Source organism: Papio anubis, chromosome 18 (genome assembly GCF_008728515.1).
Source record: "Papio anubis isolate 15944 chromosome 18, Panubis1.0, whole genome shotgun sequence".
In the NCBI taxonomy this organism is placed as follows: domain Eukaryota; kingdom Metazoa; phylum Chordata; class Mammalia; order Primates; family Cercopithecidae; genus Papio; species Papio anubis.
Window position 1 is genome coordinate 11,764,554 of NC_044993.1, and position 18,359 is coordinate 11,782,912.

Genomic DNA, 18,359 nt, shown 5'->3' on the forward strand with positions numbered 1-18,359 from the left:
GCCATTCTTTCTTGTGTGAAATAACAACACCTCCCCACACAAGATTCCAACTGCACAGACTGATACTGCTATGGGTTGACTGGAAACAGGACATCTTGCATCCTTGTGGCTCCGAAAATCACTCTGGGGTCCAAGGATTTATTTCCCTCTCTCGGGAGCCAGGGACAGATAATAAATACCCCTCATCAGCTGATCAATTGCTGGCACTTCCAAGCAAGCACCCATCACTCCCCACCACACACACCGCCCCACGCCACCTGAACAAGGTTAAAAGAACAGACTCATGACTGATGGTCAGGGGGAACTGGCTTCAGAAGAGGAAGTTGAAAATATTAAGAAATCAACACGGGCATTTAAAAGCAAAGCCCTTTCCATGCCACAGAAGACGTTTTGCTATTCATCTTGTTCCCTGACTCTGCTTCACCAACTTGATGGAAGATGGTTTAACTGACATAAAAACCAGCTATACATGAACAGTGGTGATTGATGGAACCATTCTAAACATCAGCCAAAAATGGCACTAAAAGATGCCTCGGGCTTCCTGTTAACTGTTTTATGAGGGGACCAATAGGTTTCCCCTTTCTTCTTTAAAGAATAAATTAGCAGTACAAGTACTTTCAAAAAAAGGGTAGTGTTATACCGAGACAGAGAAGAAAAAAAAAAAAAAGGTAAGAGACCTTTTGGCATGTTAGTATATGTATGAAGGGAGTTAGGACCTGGAAAACTGGGTTATTTGAGGCTTTTTTCCATACGCAGCTGTTTGGTTTCAGGGTACATGATTTAACTAGGTTTTATTTAATTCCATTTAATAACAAACTGTGCCATTAAGTAGTTCTCCTGTACAAATGCAATGTTTCAATGGCAACAGAAAGAAACTCCAGGCTTTAAAAAATGCACAGATGCTCCAAATGAACCATGATAAAGAAAGGGCTGGGGAGGGAGATGATCTGCAAAAAAGAATGAGGGAAGGCAGATTTGTCAGACGTGTGCTAAAGTGTGGAGTCTTTCCATTCAGGGAGAGTGAGCCATTTGCAAAATGGCATCGTAGTATTTGAATGCTCCTTAATATGGAACGGATGAGAACAGAGGTGGCAAGAGTGTTAGAATTCCCCCTTTCTGTTCTCCTTTCTAGAATGGAGAGGACCTTTTCCTGCCTTTCTTTGCTTTTATTTTGAAGAAGGTTAATTATGACCTGGAAGTGCCGAAAGCGCCCTGGCACGTGGGTCTCAGCTATTGTGGAGGGAGAATATTGTCTGCGCCGCACTGCAAGAATGGTTCAAATTTGGAACTCCTTTCAGAAGCCCTGGGAGCGATTCCATGTCATGGCATTCTGTGGGATGACAAATTCCCCACGCCATTCCCACTACTTGTCTTTGAAGACATGCACATTAGTGAGGCATAAAATTCACTTGACTTTAAAATAAAATAAGCTGGTTATTTGGCCCATCTAGAATGCATTCGGATCTCAACATTTCCAATCCAAAGGCCCACTTATTCCTGTCCTCATCCTGGCTCTGAAGCCAAGCACAAGGTGCTCTCAATTACATGGTAGATTTCTGGCCCAAGTTAATATGTATCAGGACTTCTCAAGCGTTTGTACCTTTGACCTAGAAATTCTACTTCTGGCAAATCAATCCCATAGAAATAACCTTAAATGGGAAAAAATGCTTTAGAACCAAAGATGTTCGTGGCCATGGAAATGACAACTGAAAAGAGTCAGTAACGCCGGGCGCGGTGGCTCACGCCTGTAATCCCAGCACTTTGGGAGGCCGAGGCGGGCGGATCACAAGGTCAGGAGATCGAGACCACAGTGAAACCCCATCTCTACTAAAAATACAAAAAATTAGCCGGGCGCGGTGGCGGGCGCCTGTAGTCCCAGCTACTCAGGAGGCTGAGGCAGGAGAATGGCGTGAACCCGGGAGGCGGAGCTTGCAGTGAGCCGAGATCGCGCCACTGCACTCCAGCCTGGGCGACAGTGTGAGACTCCGTCTCAAAAAAAAAAAAAAAAAAGAGTCAGTAACAACCTAAAAATCCAGTTAGAAGGAGAATGATGAACTAAACCGGGGTTCCTCTCATTGGTTTAGTATGATGTGCCCATTCAAAGCACTGTTCAGGACCATCTAGAACAATCCGGAGGCATGCTTTTCAAATGTTAAGAGAGAAAAGAAACTATTATCTATATGGGATAATTAACAATGTGTTAAAAAATATACATCTCTCTGGAATATTTGAATTGCAGTAGCAGAACTAATTTAGAGATAACAAGCAAATCCATCACGAGTACATATGCCACAATTGTACCAAACCAAAATAAAACAAAATGGCCTGGGCATTTGAAACTACTGTAAGAATATGTCCCCAAATGCTAAGAGTAGATAGATCCCGGGGGATTTTCTTGCCCAATCTTTTTTTCAACTTTTGAGTATTTTCCTTTTTTAATGAATATGTCCTTATCATGTATGAGAAATGGCTAATTTTAAGAAGAAACAGAACTCCAAGGGGGAAAGAAAACACTTCTTTTTTTTGCTCCTATGAGGATTTATTGGATAAGTCCTGTACATTTCGGACCCGCCTACTTCATTCCACAGGAATTAGTAACTGCAGGTGCAGGTGTTGCTGCTGCTAGAAGGCTAAGCCCTGATAAGGCCTGGGGAGGCCCGGAGACTAACAAATGGGTTTCTTCCAGGACTTCGCTGCTGATGGATCATTGCACTTAATCCTTTCCAGAGATAGTTACTTAAAAGGACCAGGAATGGTAAATTTACCAATGCAGGCCGACGTGACTAAAAAGAGAACCATAAAAATCTTGAGGAGATGCAATGTGGCAAGACCATGGTCTTCATTAAGGCAGGGCCGGAGCTGGAATCCTATTCCAGATACTTCACAGCTTAGACCTTTTGCCAAGTCTCCCAGAGTCTCAAATTCCCCATGATCAGCAGGAGTCATAACAGATTGCAAGGAGGTTTAAATGAGGTAATACAAGAAATGTGCCATAAACGGCAATTTATCAGCATCTATGATCCCTAAGATTAAACACTGACCACTTCCTTATGTGCCATACACAGAGCTGAGCACTTCACACGTACCGCTTCATATACTCCGAGAATTATTTTATTTAACCCCCATCGGGAAGACATTATTATCATCTCCTTATCACCCACAGGGATGCTGAGGTTATGAGGTATCAAGGGACCTACCCACCATTGCACGGGCAGAAAACAGGAGAGCCAAGACTGACAGCCCCAGCAGGAGGTGTTCCAGCCACCTTGGACACCTTCCACCACAGGCGGAGCCGCAGTGAATTGCTTTCAGAGGGGCAATCCACACTGGACATCAAACGGCAGAGTGGAGATTGGGTCAAGGATAGAAGCTTCATTATCCTAAGTGAATTAACGCAGGAAGAGAAAACCAACTACCGAATGTTCTCACTTGTCAGTGGAAACTGAGCACTGAATACACATGTACATAAAGAAGGGAACAATAGGCCGGGTGCAGTGGCTCACACCTGGAACCCCAGCACTTTGGGAGGCCAAGGCAGGCAGATCACTTGAGGTCAGGAGTTCGACACCAGCCCGGCCAACATGGGGAAACCCTACCTCTACTCAAACTACAAAACTTAGCCGGGCGTGGTGGTGCACGCCTGTAGTCCCAGCTACTCAGGAGGCTGATGCATGAGAATCGCTTGAACCCGGGAGGTGGAGGTTGCTGTGAGCCGAGATGGTGCCACCGCACTCCAGCCTGGGTGACAGAGTGAGACTCTGTCTCAAAAAAAGAAGGAACGATAGACACTTGGGCCTACTTGAGGGTGGAGGGTGGGAGGAGGGAGAGGATTGAAAAACCACCTACTGGGTACCATGCTTCTGACCTGGGTGACAAAAGAATCTGTACACCTAACCCCCATGACGTGTCATTTACCTATCTAACAACCCTGCATGAGTACCCTGGAAACTGAAGTTTTTTAAAAAATGAAAATGAATAAAAATTAAAAGAAATCACAGATGTTTTCATATCACATCAGTTACTGCAGATATTTCAAAATATCATTTACACTCAACACTACTTTAAAAGTATAGGTGTTAGATACACTAGTACCTCGTATGATTTAATGTACTATAGAAGAAGCATGTGTATTACTACAGAACAATAAAAAGTTTGATATTTGTATTTCAAAAACATAAACAAAACAAAGGAATAAGGGCTTCCAAACTTTAAAATGCAAGAGAGCATCATGGGATGACAGTGGAAGAATGGACCTGGATGTGAGGAGGCTAGGATGGCGAGAGGGAAGGGAAGGTTTGCATGTATCTTTCCTGTTTTTGGTTTTGTTTTGAGACAGAGTCTCCCTCTGTCGCCCAGGCTGGAGTGCAGTGGCGCGATCTCAGCTCACTGCAACCTCCACCTCCCGGGTTCAAGCAATTCTCATGCCTCAGCCTCCCGAGTAGCTGGAATTACAGGCGCACACCACCATACCCGGCTAATTTTTCTATTTTTAGTAGAGACGGGGTTTCACCATGTTGGCCAGGCTGGTCTCAATCTCCTGATCTCAACTGATCCGCCTGCCTCGGCCTCCCGAAGTGTTAGGATTACAGGCATGAGCCACTGCGCCCGGCTGGCTTGCATGTCTCTTATTCCTTCTGCTTCCACTCTCTCCTGTCCCCTGTTAGCCATGGGTTCCAGAGAGGAGAGAAGGCTTGGGAGAGCAGGGGACTCAGGAGGTCACCCTGCTGCCCCCACCTTTTTAATAACCCTCCTCAAACCCTGGTTCCACGTCTCCCTCACTCAAGGATTTATGTCTCATTTTCAATGGAATGTTACGTTTGGTCAGACCACGAAGAAAACTCCTCATTATAAACTAGGAAATGTGTGGAGAGAGAATTATTTACCCAAGGCAGCGCTCAATCAGTGTTGCCCGAATATTTATTTAGCCCACACACGGAGAAGTTGTGTTAATGTTTGCCAAAGAATGTAGCTTTATAAAGTAACTGGGTCAAAAAAGACAGCATATCAATTTACAAATAACTTTAAAATTGCTTAAGTTAAATAGCCGGGCTCTCTCAGGTTTGTCTTTTCAAAAACGCTGCAGAAACAACATCCAGAATTATGTCTCATAAAATACAGGTATTACAAAGTGGCTGTTTAGGCCATTAAAGAAAATGGAGAGTGAAATCTGAATTATTTCTACCCGAGGCAGGAGCAGACAAAGTTACCAAAATTATGTTAGGCCGACGTCGCAATTCTTCAAGTCTGCAGGGCGGCAAGGCTAACGGCTCCTGCACCGAGACTCTATTAGGAGAGCTGTATTTTTCAGTCAACAATGACAGGCATTCCATTTCTCAGCCTCAAATCTAGTGTAGCTATGGGGAATTCACCCAAAACATTTGCCTTTGCTTTATCAGTGGCATTTGTCTGCCTCAAAAGCCCTGTGAGGGAGAGGGCTACTAAGTGACGCTGTCAGGCAATACTGTCAGAGGCAGCTGACTTAATGGACAAGAAGGGAAGCGGAGACCACCTGGGTAGCTCTGACTCCGCCCTTCTGAGCCAAGTGAACCTGAGCAATGACGTCATAATCATCATCAATAGCAACAGTGGCTGGGCGTGAGGGGCGTGGTGGCTCACGCCTGTAATCCCAACACATTGGGAGGCCAAGGTGGGCAGATCACTTGATCTGAGGAGTTCGAGACCAGCCTGGACAACATAGTGAAACCCCATCTCTACTAAAACTACAAAGAATTCGCTGGGTATGGTGGAACGCGCCTGTAGTCCCAGCCACTTGGGAGCCTAAGGCAGGAGAATTGCTTGAACTTCCCCAGATTCAAGAGGCAGAGTCTGCAGTGAGCTGAGATGGCGCCACTGCACTCCAGCCTGGGTGACAAAAGCAAAACTCCCTCTCAAAACAATAAAAAAAAATAGCAAACAAACAAATCAAATAGCAACAGCAACCACAATCATCATCACCATCAGGGCTGGAACAAGGATGAGGCAGGCAGGCTCTGATAGTAACAGGAGGAAGCAGAGCAGGGAGGGAGGGAAAGGCAAAAGAGGGGAAAGAAAACCACAAATGACAATAACAGACACTGACATTTACGGAGCACTTACTACACGCTGGGAACCATGCTGAGGGCACACAGGCTCACCTAAGCCACTGAACAGTTGGGTAAGTATCATGGGTCAATATCATTCTCATTTTAATGTGGGTAGGTCACAAGATTTTCATCTGTACAACGGGGGCACCGCTGGCCCCCAAGGCCAGTGTTGGCGGAATGCAGCGAATAGAGGTGAGTACCGCGTGACAGGAGGCTGCATCAGTAAGCAGGGGCAGCCAGCCAGGTAAGGAACATGCCCACTGAGATGGGGGTCAGGAGGTTGAGGGATCCCCAAATTGCAAGTTGTCATCTTGAGACAAGGGATACGTTGCTAGACACTAATTCATTCTAGGAGTCTCCTTCTCAGCTCTTTGGCTGCACGTTCTGGAGAGGATGACCAGAGAGACCCATTTACTCAACGCATCTCAATGAAACAGGGATCTTCTAAAGGGCATTGTCTTTATATAGATCCTTGTACCTGCAATACCTGCCTAGCCCTTGTAAGTTCTCAGGAAATATTTACTTATGAGTAAGCAAATGCATAACACGACACGGCTGCTCTGGAATGACACTTGTGAGCACAGGAGGCTGCTGAGACTTCCAGAGACTGTAGACCAAGAACAAAGACCCTATGAAGTTCCTCCGGGAAACCAGATATGGCAGTGTGCTAGGGCTACCCTAGCGAATCAGCACAAGCTCAACAGAAACTGACTCTCATCGTTCAGGAGACCAGAAGTCTGAAACCAAGGTGCTGGCAGGGGTGGCTCCTTGTGGAAACCGTGCCAGGTTTCTCTCCTAGTTTCCAGGGGCTGCCCATGACCTTGGCATCTCTTGGCTTGTAGATGCATCACTCCAGTGTCTGCCTCTGACTTTGCAGAGCCTTATCCTCTGTGTCCTCTCCTCTTCTCCTTTTTCTGTTTTGTCTTTTGGTGGTTTTTTTTTTGAGAGATGGGGTCTTGCTATGTTGCCCAGGCTGGCAATGAACTCCTGGGCTCAAGCGATGCCCTCTTCACAGTCTCCCGAGTAGCTGGGACTACAGGCGCACCCACCACTGTGCCCCCTGCTTTCCTCTTCTCATGAGGACAACTGTCGTTGGATTTAGGGCCCACTCTAAAGCCTGGATGATTTAACCTTGAGATTCTTAACTAATTACTTCTGCAAAGACCCTGTTTCCATATAACGTTTCGTCTGCGGTTCTGTGTGGGTATGGATTTTGGGGAGACACTATTCCACCCACTACCCTCACACTGCAGCTCACCTACACTGATAGTTTCCCTTGCCTGTGTCTGTCCCACTGGCTTAGAACCACAGCATGGCATCGTCACCATGGACTTGGAGAATGTGTAAAGACAGGTGCCTGGTCCCATTCCCTGTGAGTCTTGAGAAAAAAGAAAAGTGAGCTTCAAAAACTAGAAGAGCCATTCTGGTGTGGTGGCTCATTCTGTAATCCCAGCACTTTGGGAGGTGGAGACAGGCGGATCACCTGAGGTCAGGAGTTCGAGACCAGCCTGGCCAACATGCGAAACCCTGTCTCTACTAAAAAATACAAAAATTAGCCAGGCGGGGTGGCGTGCGCTTGTAGACCCAGCTACAAGGGAGGCGGAGGTTGCAGTGAGCCAAGATCGTGCTGCTGCACTCCAGCCTGGATGACAAAGCAAGACCCTGTCTCAAAAAAAGCCAAATCTCCAATGGCTACGCAAGAACAGAGGGGATAGAGGAGCCTGGGAAGCAAGGCCTGTAAGATCCCTTGACAATAACACATCAGTCCCATGAGAAGGAACACAAAATGTTATCCCTGGACCCAGTTCTCCATCAGCGTCTCAGCCTGAATGAGGCTCTTCCTTCCTCATGGGGATGGGAGGAACACTCTGCTTTCCTTGCCCTTCCCAGGAGGAAGGGAACAGCACCTTCCCCATCTCTGCCAGCATCTGTCCATCAAGAGCTGGTCAATAGCTTAGACCCAGGGGATGCCACAGTCCACATTACAGTGTCACCGGGCCAGGGCTGGGAGAAGCCATGGGAGAAATGCAGACTGGGGAGGCTGTGGCAAAGTCAGGATGAACCAAAATGTGGGTGAACACCAGTAACAGTGTGAGCACCAGAAACAGTGAAAACCTAAGCAGGAAACACACAACAGCTGAGAATCCACGGGGGATGCGTGGCCAGGTTAGAGCATCCTGGCATCAGGCAGGCACGAGGAGTCCACGATGTGGAGAAGTGATGCACATCTGCAGGCCTTGGTGGCAAGAGTACATCAAACCCTTGGGGGAAGATGCCTTCAGTCATCCTAATTCCTCCATGTTAGAAAGGTACTTTGGGCCAGGCACTGTAATCCCAGCAGTTTGGGAGGCCAAGGCGGGCGGATCACCTGAGGTCCGGAGTTCAAGACCAGCCTGACGAACATGGAGAAACCCCATCTCTACTAAAAACACAAAATTAGCCAGGCGTGGTGGCGCATTCCTATAATCCCAGCCACTCGGGAGGCTGCAGCAGGAGAATCGCTTGAACCTGGGAGGTGGAGGTTGTGGTGAGCCAAGATCACACCATTGCACCCCAGCCTGGGCAACAAGAGCGAAAACTCCATCTCAAAAAAAAAAGTAATTTAGCACATATACTGCATATTACAAAATACCCCTGCAGGGTTTGGGGTAACATCCTACAACAATGACATTTCTTATTTCTTCAGTGAAAATATGATTATTCAGCCTGGCCAACATGGTAGAGAAGCCCCATCTCTACAAAAATTCAAAAATCGGCTGGGTATGGTAGCATGTGCCTGAAGTCCCAGCTACTTGGGAGGCTAAAGCAGGAAGATCGCCTGAGCCTGGGAGGTCGCAGCTGCCCTGAGCTGGGATCACACTACTGCGCTCCAGCCTGGGTGATGAAGTGAGACCTTGCCTCAAAAAAAACAAAACAAAACAAAATGAGTATTCACACTAGAAAGGAGAAACAGGGACGCTAAAGCTGAAGTCAAATTTCACCACCAAATAAATTTGCTATAAATTTACAATAAAAAAATTTGTTTTTGCTTTTCAGAGCTCTTTGGCTTTTAGAATAGCAAAAAAGGGACTGCACATGGATATTTCCAAGCTGGAACCGAGGCACTTTCCAGACGAAGGCAGACTTTTCCCCAGGAGGTAAGGTGTGGAAGTGAGTTCGGGGTTGAGGCCAGCAAGACTCAGACCACAGCCTCCTGCTCCAAACAGCCACATCGCTTAATCTATTTTGTAAACCAGGCTTCCCTCAAGGGATCTGGTTTAATGAAACAATTTGGGAGCTACAAAAAAGACTGAAAATTGTTGTTGGATGTCAGACGTTGGCAAACTTTTTTTGTAAAGGGCTAAACAATAAACAACTTAGACTTTGTGAGCCAAGAGGCAAAACCGAGGCTATGACAGAGGTATTTACATAACAGGAGAGAAAACAAATTTCTGCAAATTTTTTATTGATGAAATTCAAAATTTATGACACTGAAATCAGAATTCCATATCATTTTCATGTTTCAAGAAATAATATTCTCCTCTTTATTCTTTTTTGCGGATGACTTAAAATGTAAAAAGCTATTCTGAGCTTGCAGGCCATAGCCAAAGAGGTACCGGCTGTATTTTGCCCATGGGCAGTAGCTTGGGACTCCTGGTCTAGGTCATTTCAGGTCAACCAGAGGCCTGTGCCAGAGTGAGACCCACTGGTGGCGCCCCAGAGTGGAACCAAGTGAAAGCACTTGGCTGGATCAGAGGGATACGAACCCAGCTGCTCCTAAAACAAGACACTCCTTGCCTTTCATGTTCAGGTCATTTAAGAAGGCAATTGCTTTCTACTCAATTTTTCAAAACCAAAACAGCAAATATGGTATGAGACATAACTTAGCAAAATTATGTGTTTTAAACAGTCCCTTTCAAAAAATAATAGATTAAAAAGTGCAATGTTTTTACTCCCTCTTAAATTGGAATCACGGTATAGCAGGTAGGATACAAACTTCTCATTTGCATTACATATTTTCAGTGCCATCATTAATCTGAATGATATCAACAAAATGTCCAATGCACATAAATCATTCAGACTTTGAATCGTTCCTGCAGCCTCTGAACATTTACCATGGAGCTCAATCAGCCAGGCAGGAATACAGACTTTTTTTTTTTTTTTGAGATGAGTCTCACTCTGTTGTCCAGGCTGGAGTGCAACGGTGCAATCTCGGCTCACTGCAACCTCCACCTCCTGGGTTCAAGCGATTCTCCTGCCTCAGCCTCCTGAGTAGCTGGGATTACAGGCACGCACCACCATGCCGGCTAATTTTTGTATTTTTAGTAGAGATGGGATTTCACCATATTGTTCAGGGTGGTCTTCAACTCCTGACCTCGTGATCCTCCCATCTCGGCCTCCTAAAAGTGCTGGGATTACAGGTGTGAGCCACCAGGCCCAGCCGCAGGAACACAGATATTATCATCATGGGACAAGTCATCCCTTCCGAGATTCCAGAACCCTCTCTGATGTCCACTGTGGATTTCAGCACATGTTTATCTATGAAAGTCTAGTCATGCTTTTTGATATACAGGTTCATGGTTACTAGTGTCTTATCCTGCTTGAGCCAAGAATATGCACTAATAGATTAGACAAACCCTGAATTAAAATGTGCAATCTACCATCCCAAGGGGAAAAGATGATCACAGACAAGTTCATATGAGTAAACTACTTAAAGGCAAATCCTGTGCTTAAAATGGCCATGTGAAAGGTGTCCCTGACATGGAAAGGACAAACCATGAAATGAACCTTGAAGCTCTTAGTGTGTCTGCCAAAAAAGCAAAGCCAACTGTCAAACTGAAAAGCCAAAATCATCACGAAAACACCTATTCTCCAGAGGCCTCAAATCTCAAACTATCTCCCACCATCCTTTGTAAGTATGTATAAGAAGGCCAAGGAAACTAGCATTTGCTGAGATTTTACTCTCAGCTTTGTACGCTTTGCATAAATGGTGTCATTGAATACATTGACAGGTGAAAAAACTAACGTATTAACATGTTAATTACCTTCCACTATCACGAGGTTAGAAAGATTCAGATATGAGACATCCAAAGCCTGTGATCTGAATACTAGAGTCAGAGGCTGGCAACCAATGGCCCACGGGCTGAATCTGGCTTTTTCTATAAATAAAGTTTTATTGGAACATAGCCGTCCATTTATATATTGTCTGTGCCTGCTTTCCTGCTGTAACAGGAGAGTTGAGAAGTTGCAACAGAGAACACAAAGCCCACAAAGCTGAAAATATTGACTATCCAACCCTTTAGAGAAAAAGGCCATGCCCAAGCTCCTGTGGGTACCTGCTATGCTACAGCCCCTCTGCTGGGGGAAACCGGCCCACTCACAGGTTCCCAGTGAGGCAGCATCTCTGGGCAGTTCCTTAGCAATTGGTGGCACTGTGACCTCCTTCCCCCAATCACCTTGACCATGTTGTCTGGACAATATGAGCACCCATGATGTGAGGCCAGCCTTGTAGACAGGGTGGCCTGGCTGGAAAGACTTTTCCGAAAGGCACAAGAGCGACTACACTGAACCCATCCCATGCATCCTTTTGAGAGTTAGAAGGAGGCAACTGCAAGCCAGAAGCAAAAGAAAAAAGACACAAGGGGGGACACGGAGACTTGGAAACCAGTGAAGCCACGCTGAAGATGCAGAGAGCTAGAGACAAGCTCAGGGGCCTCTGTTGCACTCCAGACCCGGTCCGGAGGCTTTTCCATGCTTAGGCGCAGGGACCGTCAGGGTCCTGTGGCCCTTTCTTTATCCTCCTTTATCTTTCCCCAAAAGCATCCGGAGTTCACCTACACTCCCTGCCACCAGGGGTCAGAGGAGCCGGCCTGGCAGGCTTGCTTCCCTCCACCAGACAACAGCAAGGACCAAGACTGGCAAAGCGACACATCCTCTCCCAAAGAAAAACATGCAGAGCATTAGGAGATATACCTAATGTAAATGATGAGTTAATGGGTGCGGCACACCAACATGGTACATGTATACATATGTAACAAACCTGCACGTTGTGCACATGTACCCTGGAACTTAAAGTATAATTAAAAAAAAAAAAAAGAAAGGAAAAAAAAAGAAAAACATGCAGAACAAACCAAAGAACACAAGCCACGACTGACAAACACAGCTACACTCGATTTTAAAGTACTGAGCTGTTTGAAGAAAGGAAGCATGGCAAGGCCCCTGCCAACTAATAACAGCAACAACAACAACACTAAATATTTTATAATAATTTCAAATTCTTAATTATTTATGGTATTTCCCTCCATTAACATCATGAACATCATTACGCGTGTGTGTGTGTATTTTTCTCATTTTAAAACCAGCAGATGACAGTAAAGGATTTCTTTTCCTTTCCCCTCCTCTTTACAGGAGGACCTACTGTTAAGTTTTCAAGACCACCCAGAAAGAAATTAGAAGTTGGGTTTGTATCCTTAATCCCTTAGTTAGAAAAAAGCGAAAGTAAAGAAACTCCATTTCTGGCTGGGAGCAGTGGTTCATGCCTGTAATCCCCGCACTTTGGGAGGCCAAGGCGGGCAGATCACCTGAGGTCAGGAGTTCGAGACCAGCCTGACTAACATGGTGAACCCCTGTCTCTACTAAAAAAAAAAAAAAAAAAAAAAAATTAGCCAGGTGTAGTGGTGGGCACCTGTAATCCCAGCGACTTGGGAGACAGTAAGAATCGCTTGAACCCGAGAGGCGGAGGTTGCAGTGAGCCGAGATCATGCCACTGCACTCCAGCCTGGGCAACAGGGCGCGACTCTGTCTCAAAAAAAACAAAAAAACAAAAAAACAAAAAAAACTCCATCTCCAAGATCCTGCTATATCAACTTCAACTTTTTAAAGTTAAATTTGATTTTTAAATCCCTTAGCTGATGAGACTTCTGTTTTGTTTGTTTGTTTGTTTTTGATCATTTTACTTCTATTTTTAAAATAGAGACTTGTGGTTCTTTTTCCAAAAGCAGTCCAACAGAAAGTGAATGGTGGTCAATGCATAATAAAATGAGAGTTACCTTTTGACTTGGAAGAATTAATAGCATTTTGATTTGATGGGTTCTTAGCTCTTCAAATTCAAAAATACCTTATTCAAGTCCAGGAGTTTTCCAAATACTTTGGTTCTAAAGATTACCCTTTTTCGATGTTTTTAAAACTAAAAGGGCATATCAGAATAGAAATCTGGCTGTTGAATAACTTGTAAGCCCTGTAGAGATGTACAAAAACATGGCCACTTGAGCCAGCGGTGTGGTGAAAGTCCGGGGCCCACACTACACACACACACGTGAACTTCTCATGACCTTCAAGTACATTCATATGATATATCACAAATACCATAAAGCAGCATTGTAATTACAGGGAGGAATTGATTTTAAAAGGCCCACATCAAAATTAATAGTCATAAAAATATAATAACCTAGACTGGAAAATTTAGGGATTAGAGCATTTTGAACATGATACCTCAAATTTATAAAGGCTGTATATTAGCATTCACAAAGGTTTTTAAAGACGGAATAGCTATGTACAGGGTGAATTTATTCTAAAATTCAGACTCAAAGAAAAAATGAATATGAACTCTTCCTCACCATGTTCCAGACTAAAATCAATAAGTTCCCTTTAGGTAATTAAAATGCTGGTCCCACGACCTGCCATCCTATTCCCAGGCTTCGAATGTTAGGAACACTGTATCTGCTTTGAGACTGGAAGAGAGCAGGTTACCCTGATGCCTCTGGGGCCAAACACAGGGAGATGCCTTTTCCCAGTAGAAGAAATCAGCCCTGCTCCCCAAGGAGAACATAGTGGCATGTTTTGGTGAGACTGAGGCATACATATCTTAGGGTGAAAACTGAATCATCAAAGGAAAATGTTTCAGATCCTAGGGTAAGTGACATGGTACATATATACAGTGAAATCCACCCAGGGAGGCTGAAAGTCCAATAGGCCACCAGAGCACATTAAAAATGTCCTGTTTTACCTATAGCCAACAATAATAATAAATCATATACTTAAAATTTTGTTAAAAGGGTAGGTCTCATGTTAAGTGTTTTTACCGCAGTAAAATATTTGTTTAATGTCCTCTATATGGCTATTATGATTGGAAAAGGCATACCTTGAACAAAGATGAGTAAGTCTATATATCTGTGAAATCTCAGTTCAGCATGCTGACCATTAGTAATTTTTTCAGAACATTTCAGATATATGAAAATAACACCAATGTTTGACTTTGAACCTGAACTGGTTTCAGTTAAAGTGATCACCTTCAGCCAAAATAATGGGTATTTCTTTCTTGGCCTTCCTTCTACAGATTTCTAAAAGACAGTGGCAGCACTAAATATCCTTTTAGAAACAAACAACTACAAATTAGCTGGGCGTGGTGGTGCGCACCCATAGTCCCAGCAACTTGGGAGGCTGAGGCAGGAGAATTGCTTGAACCTGGGAGGCAGAGATTGCAGTTAGCCGAAACAGCATCACTGCATTCCAGCCTGGTGACAGAGCGAGACTCCGTCTTTAAAAAAGAAAGAAAAACCATTACAGATATTCATTCCTTTTTAATTTCTTGATAAATAATAGACCAGTAAGAATCACATAAGAAGCAGTTTACATTTTTCAAAGGGTTTTTACAGATCCCATTTGATCTTCAAAAGAGCCTCCATTAGGAAAAACTAAATTCCAGTTGAAAACTATCCACTTTGTTTCTCCCATAAAAATATATTCAGCCCCTGGAGATAATCTCCAAATTCCTCAGATTTTATAAGTCAATTTTTCTTATCTTGACCCAAAATCTGTAGAAACAAGGATTTCTCACCAACAGTGAGCTCCCTTTTTATAAAATCCTTATCTACCAAGATTTACCTCTGCAAACCTCTACAGTCCTTGGTTGTGAGCCCCTGATGGAAGAAGCTAGCATAAACAAGTTCAGAACTACTGCGGAGGGAACGACCTGACAAGTTGCAAGCCAGCAAGGAGTGAAAAACTGAGTTAATTGTACAAGAATGTGTGTATTTATAAATGTAGGATAAATAAGATCATGTAGAAACTCTCTTTAGACTTCCATCCTTACTGCTGCAATTGAACGAACAGGGGAACGTGTTTGACCGCAAGTGCCCTAATGCTATTTTTCCCATAAATAAGTGAAATTCTTCAATTGTAAGTTTTCCTACTCTGGCAATTTTAAGGAAAGTGATTCTTGAGGCTGTGGGTGAAATACCACATTCACTTTCTAAAAAATAAGGTATACTTACTTGCACTGTCTACCATTTGATATATATTCTCCGTTTAAACTGTGTAGTCCCTAATAGACTGCAAAGACAATGATAAAAAGGACCTTGCCTTATTCACAGGTACATCCTTGGAACTTGGAAAAGGGCTTAGCCTCCATAGCAGGCGGTCAAGACTTACTGTGTGATTACATAAAAACACTGAATTCCATATTGTGCAGAAAAGAAAAAAAAAATCAACGTCAGACCTCTGAAAAAAATTGACTTGTCTAGTAGAACTTACTACGTAAGCAAATGTGAAGAGAAGCGCAATGGGAAGACCTCCTCATCAACGACATTGCAATCAAGATGGGCCCCGTGCCCACCCTGGATTTCTCTGAATCAGCCACTCCTTAAGTTCCTATGTTGCTCCACTCAGCCAATGGCAATTCCGGGAGAGAGGCGATTGATAATAATTATGTTTCCTGCCTTCTCTTGGGTTATGAATTTATCATGACGCAAAAGTCGAGCTACTCCGATGCCACGTTAACAATGATAAACACCATAAAGACAAAAAGAAACTAAATTTAAGTGTTCGGATTCTGCAGAGGAGTTTATTAAACAGATTAAAAGGAAAGGCAAAGCTACACAATTATGGAAAACAGATAGCAACGCTCTGGCTGGCTATTTTCGATGGCCACCTGAGAGCAGATTTCCAGTGCCCTCATTTCTGTAGGTACATTATCCTGTGTTTTATTGTTAGTCACAGCTGCAAGCTGATTAATTTGCATTCAGAAATTCTAAGTGGCAAATGTGCAATGCATAGTAATATACATTTTTTTATGGACACTGTGAAAATGCCGAAGCCACATCTCATAAGTAACTCTTGCTCAACCAGTGAGCAAAATCCATAAAAGAGTTTGCAAAAAGCTTTGAAAGAGTTTGTTTTGAAAGGAAAACTGCAAGAGCAAACCCCTCTCCTCCACCCCAGCCCTTAAAAAACAAAACTAAACTAAGTCTGAAGCAAAACCAAACAAAGAGAATAGATGGGTGATGTCAAGCTGCTAGAATCATAAATGTTGTCAGTTCACGTCCCAGTCTTCCTGCTCCCTTGGCATTGCCAACAAAATCCAGAAACACCAGGCATGACTCAGTACCACAGTCAGTGCTTAAATAAGGGATAAAGATACCTGTTAAATCCATTGCCTCAATGCAATCATGGGAGGTTCTTAAGAATACTGAACCTCCTCTCCGTTTTCTGCACTAAAGAGATAAGGAGTGGCATAGATAATCTAAATGGGTGGAAAATATATATCATTGGTATGAGAACACATATTCTGATAGGTGTTCCCCTCCATCAGCCCCCTAGTCTATACTCCTAGCTGCTTTATTTTCCAGATGATGCCTCCCCTGCTTGAAGTGAATTTGCAATCCTTTTCACACTGACCTTATGACTGGATCTGAGACCATGCTTCCTAGCAGGAGAAAACAACTTTTCCATTTGAAAACCTTTGCGAATTACCCACAACTTCGACAACAGGTGCTCAGCAGTTGATAGTATTCTTTTTGGAAAGTTTTCTCAACCACTTAAGTTAACTGGAAGATGCCTAACAGCAGGATATGACCAAGCAAACATATTCATCAATTAATTCAAATGGAATTTTGGTTTACTTTTATATAATTTCCCATGCTTAAAACTCCTAATTGCTTTCCCAGGCTGGCTGCCATGAACATGGCACAGTCAAAGAATGCACTAGTGAAATGCTGGGTGACAGAGTGAGATCCTTTTTTTAAAAAAAAAAAGAAAGAAAGATGTTGAACTATACACAAGAAGTGAAAAGAAATACCTGAGATATGGCTCTTGGGGAGAAAGAACAAAGCATCAACTAATAGAATTCAGTAAGAAAAGGAGGTACTGATCAAGGCACTCTGCTAAGGTTTGACTAGTGGGATTCCACATGGTCTGCATGCTTATGGCTTAAATGAGCTACAAACACTGAAACTGTCCGCTTAATTAGCCCCAAAACAAAAAGTACAGACTGTGAGTCTGAGACCTACCAAGACTCCAAAAACAGAAACTACCATCGCCTCAAGCTAATCACTCTAAGTCCCAGAAATACGTCTAAGGTTGCAAACAGTCCATTTCTTTATTTTATGTATATATAAAATATATATACACATACACACACATATATATACACACACACATATATAATCTGTTATATATAAAATATCTGATATACATATATATTCAGAAAAAAACTAAATGTCTAAAGGACCAGATATAACTTAAATCATAAAACTATGGCAACAAAAACAAAGCTTCTTTAGTTAAAAAGAACAGTAAATATTTAACTAGAGTTAAAAAGAAAAGCAATTTGATCAAGAGTCACGAATTATAGGTTCTAGTCCTGGTTCTTTTTATTCTTTTTATTTTTCCTGTTTCTTTTCATTTCTTGTGTATAGTTCAAAAAGGCAAAATATTTATAAAGTCCTTCTGAGTATGAACACTATGATCCATAACCTCATTTTTGCAATGGAAAATTTACTAGTATATTAAATTCAACCAATGGGAGAGGTTAGGCAGACGTATGACCACATGCTGGAAGGAGCTACAGAGAGTGTTATACAAATGCGACATGCTGGTATTATGAGGTCAAATAACAAGTGTCTTAGCACAAACCAGCCCTGGCATAATTCAGGATAACAAATAACACAAGGTGCAAGAATAAAAGTAGGTACACGTCAAGTGGATGTGGAGATTCCTGTTGGATCTGACCTTCCGCATAATCACCACAAAGGATTTAAAACAATTAAGTTCAAGTTTAGGGACGCTTGGCACAAAAAGCCACCAGAGCCACACCCAAGTAGAGCATTTTCCACACCTCCAGGAAGGAGAGAGTGGTAAACGAAGGGCCTTCCAGCAGACTCCAAAATGAAGAAGGATGAAACTTCAGTGACATATCTGTCAACTAATGACATTCATCAGAAAGTTCCAATTTTAAAAGTTCTACAGTGTGAATTTTTAAGTCATCTGAAATGTTTCAATGAAGAGAATATGATTCCTAGG

The 18,359-nt window shown here is 43.3% G+C and overlaps 1 protein-coding gene across 10 annotated transcripts in view; it reads right to left on the reverse strand.

The window, feature by feature from the left end:
* WWOX (WW domain containing oxidoreductase) overlaps positions 1-18,359 on the reverse strand; it is a 1,119,479-nt gene that overhangs the window by 972,919 nt on the left and 128,201 nt on the right. The window lies entirely within an intron of this gene.